The sequence below is a fragment of the Mustela putorius genome, unplaced genomic scaffold (genome assembly GCF_011764305.1).
Source record: "Mustela putorius furo isolate JIRA1106 unplaced genomic scaffold, ASM1176430v1.1 tig00003923_pilon_pilon_pilon, whole genome shotgun sequence".
Lineage (NCBI taxonomy): Eukaryota > Metazoa > Chordata > Mammalia > Carnivora > Mustelidae > Mustela > Mustela putorius.
The window spans coordinates 2,454,525-2,464,200 of NW_025422068.1; the positions used below are offsets into that span (position 1 = coordinate 2,454,525).

Consider the following 9,676-nt stretch of genomic DNA (forward strand, 5'->3'; position numbering starts at 1 on the left):
GTTGTTGTGCCCGTGGACCTCTAGCTGATCCACCATCCTTTCTTTAAAAGACTATCCTTTCTCCGGTGAACTACTGCTGCTCCTTTGTCACAGTGCAGCTGACTGCATGTGGCAAGTGTCTCTCTAGGGTCGCTTTTCTTTTCTACTGATCTGTGTGTCCATTCTGTCCCCACTGCCATGCTGTCCTCACTACAGCAGTTTTATAGCAAGTCTTAATGTCAGATAATGTTAGTCCTTTCACTTTTGCCTTTTCATATAATCTTTAGAACCAGGTGAGCAACATACACAAAACAACTTGCTATGATTTTAATTGGGATAACATTTGAATTGGTGCCTAAAGTTAGGAAGAAACAGACATCTTACAATATTGAGTATTTCTAATCATAAACATAGAATAGTTTTCCATTTATTTGGACCTTTATCAGAATGTCACAGTTTTTCACAAACAGATATTGTACAACATTTGTTAGATTAGTACCTAAGCATATAATTTTGGGGTGTTAGTATAAACACTTTAGGTCTTTAATTTGAAATTCTAATTGTTCATTGCCAGTACACAGGAAAGCAATTGACTTTTGTCTGTAAACCTTGTATCTTGCAGCCATGCTATCACCAATTATTAGTTCCAAGAGTATTTTTACAAATTATTTTCTTATTTTCTATATAGACCATTATGTAATTTGTGGACAGTTTTCTTTTGTCTTGTCTTACGCCTTTACTTAAAAACATCCGGTATGATGTTGAATAGGACTCGTGAAAGAAGACATCCTTGTCTTGTTCTCAATGTTAGGAAGAAAGCACCTGGTTTCTTACCATTAAGTATAATGTTAACTGCAGGTGTTTGCTCTGTTCTGTTTTTGTAGAGGAAATGCCTTTCATCTCTATTCATAGTCTGCTGGAGTGTTTTACAAGAATCTATGTTAGGTTTTGTCAATTTTTTTTCTGTAGCCACTGATATGATCATATGAGGTTTTTTTTTTTTTAATCTACTGATGTAATGATTACATTGAGTTTTTTAATAATTATTTGATTTTTGAAGATTGAATCATCCTTGCATTCTTGGTGAATTTTAGCTAACTGTAGAGGAAAAATGATAGAAATTCTCTACAGTCTTATCCTGCAAATACATGCAAAGGGAAGCCTCTGAATTCATCCGGGCAACAGCACTACCGTCTTATTAGTCCCAGAGTCTCAAAAACCAAAGCATGATTCACCTTTCCCATCATTTTCCTGTTATACTTTAATATTTCACATATTATACAGACAAAAATCACTTAGCTTTCTTATACTTAAAGTCAATCCTAAGCCTTTTACTTCTACTTCCAAATATCACTACTTCTATTTCCTTCTTTGCAGTCTCATTTCTTCTGTGATGTTTCATTCTCTCAGAACTTTTGAAATAGCCACTTGGAGATTCTCCTCCAGTTTCTCACCTCCTCCAACTTTCCTTCCTGTATCAAAGTAGAAATACCTTAATGCACAACTGTGATTGTTTTATTACCTCTCTTAAAAACTTCCACAGAAATAGGAATAAAAACTAGCTTAATACTCACGGCTTTCTACAAACTGAGTGTGAGTTCCATGTCCAGACTCCGCTAATTCTTCCATCCAGACAGCCACTTCCCAATCATTCCCTCAAGTCTGTTTAATTAAAGCCACCTTTTCCAGAAACCTCTCTGACAATGAACATGCACATGCATAAATCATTACCAGTAGTAGGAAACGGTATCTCTTTCCTCAAACAAAATTTTCTGTGGCACCTGTCTCCTATTGTGTATGACAAAGTTTAAAATATATTAATTATTACCTCTAGTAGATGGTGAAAGTCTTTGGGCAGACTTTTTTCTGTTGTCAATAGTTTCCAAGTAAAATTAGAATAATCAGGATAATTGTAAAAAGCACCGTGAAGATAAATGTGTGAGCTGACAAGCCTTTTCAATTCTACTTCACATCTGGATCCAAGACCCAAATTTCTTTCAGGAAATCCCTCTCTCTTTCCTGGTCAGCGTGTTAAGAGAGCAACCCTCTTCCCACTCTCGTCCTAGCTACTTTCCTTTCCATTCCCTTGTTTTCTTTCCATAGTAACGCATCACTACTTCAAATCACCTAACTAACTACTTCCTGGCTTAACGACTCTTCCTCTCACTCTGAACTAAAAGCCCCTGGAAAACAAGTAATGTATGTTCCCTTGTCTCACACGACGCCCAAAACATAGGTGGAAGTAATAGCCGAAAAAAGTGAATATGTACCTCTATGTTCTTTTCTAACTGGGAGCTAGAAAACATTGCCCAGAAAAGAAGGAAAAGGCAACTTCTTGAACATGAAAAAGCAAAGAGGGTCCGGAGGAGGAACAAGGGGACCGAAAGCGCTGTCAGTTCTGCACGAGGGAAGGTGAACAGTCCCTGGGCACAGCACACGGCATGGCTCCCCCTTTCTGAAAGGCCAGTAGGTCCCAGAGGTGGCACGGTTACTATTCGTTGCCCCTGCTGATACCATCACTTCCTAGCTTAAGACATAATGTAAGCAGCTACTGTTAGCAAATGAAATCCCGCTGAGGCAAACCAATGGGAAGGGACTTGGCAAAGAAAATGACAGCAATAAAGAGGGAATAAGAAATGCTAGGCCCAGGAGAGACAGGGTTCCGGAGGCGAACTCCCAGGAAAGGCTTTATTACTAAAATAATAAATTGATTCTCTGGCCAGAATAGCTATTTGACAAGGAGAAAAAAATGTGAGGCCACATTTCTTAGCCAAGTGAATCTAAAGTGTTTAGTTTTATTTCCTTAAACTCCATATATTTTTTTTTTTAAAGATTTTTTTGTTTTATTTATCTGACAGACAGAGATCACAAGTAGGCAGAGAGGCAGAGAGAGAGAGAGGAGGAAGCAGGCTCCCTGCTGAGCAGAGAGCCCAACTCGGGGCTCGATCCCATGACCCTGGAATCATAACCCGAGTCAAAGGCAGAGGCTTTAACCCACTGAGCCACCCAGGTGCCCCTAAACTGCATATCTTAATAGATCAGTCATCCTTAAACTTTGGTAGTGTATCTAGAGAACATGCGAAAAGTAAACACACGTGTATAGATTATGCGTATGTTTATATATCCCAACAGGTATATAGGGAGTAGATAATACAGACATATACATTTAAAACCTCAGTAAGTTATATATAGTCAATTCTCACCGATTGTGGTTGTCATGGTCTATAAAGTCACCCCAGACAATGAATTGGTAAATAATGAATTACCCTCCCAGGAGAAATACAGCATCAGGCTCTGGCAAGCCTCTGCCCATATTTTCCTCAACTAATCAATACATAACTTCATTATATGTGTCTTTCTTTTTAAAAACATCTTATTTAATATACAGTTGATCCCTTACCATTGAACTGATGATCAACAACACTCTAACTCATGCCAGAATGGAGCTTATCCTACCCATTTCCTTTATGAGGCACATCGGAGCCCTGGTGCATTAAGAAACGCTAGACAGCATTTCAGCCCTATATACAGAGGCCACGTTAAACAGTGCAACTGTCAACAAAAAGCACAAAAGTGTGAAACATGTTGCCACTGAATGGACTGCAAAATGGACACTTATTTACAGTATGAGAGCCAAAGGAATAGCCAAAGGCAAAGTGATGTCTTGTATGACACCAGCTGGGGGAAGGGGACACTGATATTCCCCTCTGCACAGGTACAAGATAAAAGCACCTGATGTGGGGGGTTACAAATAAATTTTAGTGGTAGGTGAATTCACACACATGCAAAATCTACAAATAATGAGGCTCAAGTGTTTGTATGTGTGTTTACCCTATACATTATCTATACATATGGCAGTGTGTGAGTGTAAAAATTCAGAGAAAGAAGGAACGAAAGATATATCTGGAAGTTGGCAACTTGACATATGGAAGCACTAATTGTCTTTTTAAATCAGATTACTGATTAATTAATTAAGCCTTGTTTTTAGTTTAATTAGGTATAAAAGTGACTTGAGAAATTCACAAAATATAAGTACTAAGGGCAGGAAATCATGATTACCTCCAAAATTACTCTCCACTTCCAGAAATAGAAAGAGGTAAAAATGGTAATAGGAAGTAGCTACAGCCCTGCCAAGAACCAATCCTATCATTGTCAGTTTCTGTCAATTTTCTTTTTCTTCAAGCTTTCATGTGACTGAATTTCTGCTTTTCTTAATACTTTGGATAGACTGTTATGACATATATTTCTAACTTAAGACGACAATTTTAGAAACTGGACCACAGAGTTGAGAATCAACTAAAATCAGTAGGCAAGAATGAAAAGGAAAAGCAAGAAAGCAGATCATGACGTAGCAGACGAAGATCAAAGAGATCATGCTTTATTCATGCAACACAAACCACAGGCTTAGCTGTTGGTTTGCAGGGATGGTGGAAATGGGTCCTTTTAGGAGAACAGTAAGAAAGCAAATGACAAGAAGAGAAGACGGAATGCATCACTTCCTTCTCAGTTCCAAAGCAACCTCACAATTTTTTAGAAAAATAAAAAGCTATTTTAAACCATTAAAAAATGAGAGAATTCTGAAAGACAGTTTTTCAGTTTCTTATAAAACTGAACATATTCTGACCATACCATCCAACAATTGCACCCATTGGTATTTGTCCCAAAAGAGTTGGAAACTTATGTCCATACAAAAACCTGCACGCATTTGTTTTTATCGGCTTTGTTCGTTAACAGCAAAACTCAAAAGCAACCAAGACCTCTTGAGCAGACGAATGGACAAATAAACTGGGGTGCATCCAGACAATGGACTATTATTCAGCACTCAAACAAAATGAGTTATCAAGCCATAAAAACACAAGGAAGAAAGGTAAAGGCGTATTACTAAGTGAAAGAAGTCAATCTGAAAAGGCTACAAACTTATGATTTAAACTCTATGACATTCCGCAAAAGGCAACAAGAGAAGGTAAAAAGGTCAGTGGTTACCAGCTGGCTGAGGGGAGAGATGAATAAATGAAGCACAAAGGATTTTTAAGGTACACTGAAAATACTCTGATACCATAATAATGGATATGTGTCTATATCCATTCGTCCAAAACCACAGAATATACCAACATCAAGAATGAACCGTAGGGTAAATTATGGACTTTGGTGGTTACAGTATGTCAGCATAGGTCCAGAAATTCTTACAAATATATCATTATGGTAGAGGATGTTGATAATGAGAGAAATCGTGCCATTGCATGGGCAGAGGGCATAAGGGAAATCTCCGAAACCTTCCTCTCTGTTTTGTTGTTAATCTAAAACCATACGAGAAATAAAATTTTCAAAATCTTTTCTAACTATAAAAATTGGAACACTAATAAAAGTGTTTCCAAAGGTAGACATAATATCATTGGGGAGTTAAATTACTTTGTCAGGTATTAGGTAAGTACAGTGTTTTTTTCTGGAGAGCTTACGCAGATTCTTTAAAAGGAAATTAAATAATTCAAGAGTTTAATGAATCTACCAAGTGGACAAATGCACTGAAGAAAATCCTTTTTAACAATTCATGACAACTCTTTTCTTACTGTTAGAAATTCCACTTAGAGGCTCCATCACTGCCATCCAGCAGTGATCTGAACTTTGCCAGGATCAGTAAACATCAGAAAGAAAATGGTCTAGCCAAGGCAGACCTGTAATTAACCATGGAACTAATCGTTCTAAATTGAATGCCTGTGTAGAACTATACAACCTAGAAGCGGGAAGACAAAGTAAACATTACCAGACAATGACCTGATCTTACAGTTCCCTGGTTCCAGTGTTACAAAATTAAATACACAGATTAATTCTGTGGACAGGAGCATGCCCAAAACAGAGTGACACAGTGATACCAACTACCGACATTTTGACTGCACATGGATCTCATTAGGAAAACCTTAAACAGGGGCGCCTGGGTGGCTCAGTGGGTTAAGCCTCTGCCTTTAGCTCAGGTCATGATCTCGGGGTCCTGGGATCAGGGTGTCGCTCAGAGGGGAGCCTGCTTCCCCCTCTCTCTGCCTGCCTCTCTGTCTGCTTGTGATCTCTCTCTCTGAGTCAAATAAATAAAATCTTAAAAAGAAAGAAAAAGAAAGGAAAAACCGTAAACATACAACATACACACACACCCACACATACATTCCTTTCTTCACTTCAGAGGTCTTCAGGGAGCCTTGAGGGTGGGGAGCTGTTTTTAAAAAAAGAAAATCTGAGACAAAACTGAAACAAAACTGAAGCACAGTGAAGAAATTCACCAAGGTAAAGTCTTCACTGTTAACTCTAGCTTACTTTTCAAACATTGTCATAATGGTAGTATTTGTTGATGGTTTATAACATCTAAGACATTGTTCTAGGTACTTTACAATTCATTACTGGGGTTGCCTCCTAAAAAACACCATAACGTAGATGAAATTATAATCGAACTGTACACCCTGAAGGGCACTGGGGTTTAGAGAGTTTAGGTAACTCTCCCATGTTCACGGGGTGTAGTGCTGGAGTCAGCAGTTGGATCACAGAACTCACACTCATAACCACCACCAGGACCACAAAAATCAGCTGTGATATACCAAGTAGCAAAAGTAGTTTTCTTCTAATACTCTTTAGCCAGGACATCTGACCCTCACTCTGGGATCATCAACCCTTTCTCTTTCCTTGCAGTCTTTCTTATTCTCAACGTTTTCTCCAAGACCATCCTCCCCCCTCTTTTTTCTCATTTTATATAAAAGAGTATTTTAATTCTTGTCCTTAGGAACTATAAAGTCTATACATGATTTGGAAATGAGACTGTACCAAACAATAGCCAAAGGAGAGTCGTCCACTCCATGCCTTCTCTTTGGTCTGGTCACTCAGAAATATAATGTTATCAGCTAAGATTGTTGTTGCTTGCCGCCTCACATTATTTTTATCCGTGTGTTCACCATAGTCTGCTTCCCCTTCTACATAACTTCGGGACCCCCTTTTTGACACACTGGTATACCCCACCTCTGAGGTCTGGGCGGAATACTGATATCCTATGCCATGTTGTCTTTGGACTTACATCACTCATCTGGTACGCTTCACTCTCCCCGGACCACCACATCTCATTTGTCACTAGAGAACATATCGTGACTGAGCTTTTCCCTTCCACCTGTCTCATTATGGGGTCCTGACCCACTCACCCGAGCAGCTGCACACGGTTCAGAGATCTTTCCAGAACCAAGCTGCTAGCTATTCCAGACTCATGCCTTACAAACTTGATGAAATACCTGTAACACAGGTCTTCGAAACATGGCTTCTATTTGCTTTTCCTACAGTCTAGTCTTTGGTCTTCCCCTAGCAAAGAACTCCTGGCTCCCTCCCTCCCTCATGAGATGCTCTAGCTGGTTCAGCTTCTAGCTAGGCCCCTCTGTCTCTTTTTCATCCTGATTATTTTCCAACGGTTTTCTTCCCTGTCTTTAATAGGGGATTACAGAGAACCAAGGTGCATTTTATCACATAAATTAAATGACTTTGTAGTGCATATTATTTATCCACTCCCCAGAATCAATCAGGTTATTAATTAGATTTCTTTTTGCTTCTTAACATTGCAGGAGATGCTTACTTAGTGACCTTTGTTAGGGAAATATTTCAAGGCCTTATTCTACATAAATCGTAGTCACACATTAGACTGAGCTGAGACTGCAGATAATTAGCACTAAGAATCATAGAGCCCACTCACAGATATGCTGCTTTAACAGAACAAATTAAAAACTGGTCCAGGGGTGCCTGGGTGACTCAGTCAGTTAAACATCTCTGTGGTCGTGATCTCAAGGTTGTGAGATCGAGCCCCGCAATAGGCTCCATGCTAGACATAGAGCCTGCTTAAGATTCTCTCTCTTCCTCTCCCTCTGCCCTTTCCCTTTCTCTCTCTAAAATAAATAATTCTTGGGATGCCTGGGTGGTTCAGTAGGTTAAGTTTCTGCCTTCGGCTCAGGTCATGATCCCAGAGTCCTGTGATCGAGTCCCGCATCAGGCTCCTTGCTTAGTGGGGAGCCTGCTTCTCTCTCTGCCTCTGCCTGCCACTTTGCCTGCTTGTTCTCTGTCTCTGACAAATAAATAAATAATTTTTTTTAAATAAAAGAAATAAGTACAATAAATAAATCTTTAAATAAATAAAAATAATAACTGGTCTTCACTGAAAAAATAAAATTAAGATGTTTAAAAAATAAAATTGTGGTTAAAAAAAATCATAAAAGAAAAAAAAGAACTGGTCCAATTTAGGCCAACTTTGGCTCAGAGAAGTTTTTCTTTGGCCCATGATATACTTTATACTTTGTTAAACTACTTGAAAATATTTGTAACTCAAAGAAATACATACAAAAATCTGAATTTCTGGTTTCTCTTGATAAGTTAAATCTGGTAATATTATTCCTGATTTTTCTGAGCAATCACCAGATGATGCTGAGTAACAATTTCTTTTTCTTTTTCTTTAAAGATTCTATTTATTTATTTGACACAGAGGGAGATCACAAGTAGGCAGAGAGGCAGGCAGGGTGGGGGGGAGCAGGCTCCCTGCTGAGCAGAGAGCCCGATGCGGGGCTCGATCCCAGGACCCCGGGATCATGACCCGAGCTGAAGGCAGAGGCTTTAACTCACTGACCCACCCAGGTAACCTTGAGTAACAATTACTATCTCCCTAAGACAATCTCAGGACTCTACAGTGGTATTCCTACACACAGCTCCATTCATTCATCAATACCTGCTGGCACTGTGAGGCAGCTGATATTGCAGACTCCTGATTTTAAAATATGAGTAAGCTAGAGGTGCCTGGATAGCTCAATGGGTTAAGCCTCTGTCTTCGGCTCAGGTCATGGTCTCAGGGTTCTGGGATCGAGCCCCACACTGGGCTCTCTGCTCAGCGGGGAACCTGCTCCCCCAACCCTGCCTGGCTCTCTGCCTACTTGTGATCTCTGTCAAATAAATAAATAAAATATTTTTAAAAAATAAAATAAAATATGAGTAAGCTACAGACCTACCCCTTAAGGTCAGAGTAGGGAAATTAAAACCTTGCTTCTGATTTGGTTTGTAACTTCCTATTTTTTACCAATTATTTCAAACTAATTCTAAAACTGACCTAGTTTGGAAATTCACTAGTCCTTTTTTAAATACCAAGAATTTAAATATATGACACCTAAGAACACCGGAATTGACATTTTTGTATAAAATAAGAAAAATCCAGAGGTCAGCCCAGAAGACACTGTGACTACATCAAATCCAGAGCAGAAATAAATCTTAAGAAAAAAATGCCATGAAGGAGATTATGCTAAGTGAAATAAGTCAAACAGAGAAAGTCAATTATCACATGGTTTCACTTATTTGTGGAACATAAGGAATAGCGTGGAGGACATTAGGAGAAGGAAGGGGAAAATGAAGGGGGGGGAATCAGAGGGGGAGATGAACCATGTGAGACTGTGGACTCCCGGAAACAAACTGAGGGTTTTAGAGGGAAGGGGGCTGGGGGGTGGGTGAGCCTGGTGGCGGGTATTAAGGAGGGCACGGATTGCATGGAGCACTGAGTATTGTACATAAACAATGAATCATGGAACACTATGACAAAAACTAATGATGTACTGTATGGTGACTAACAGAAAGAAAGAAAGAAAGAAAGATCATTCCCAAATAAAAGTGAGTCAGTGAAGGGTAGTGATTACAAATTTACAAGGTT

General features: G+C 39.1%; 1 pseudogene; it reads right to left on the reverse strand.

The window, feature by feature from the left end:
• Positions 1-6,738: 6,738 nt before the first annotated feature.
• On the reverse strand, positions 6,739-7,297 carry LOC101683792 (annotated as a pseudogene).
• Positions 7,298-9,676: the final 2,379 nt, after the last annotated feature.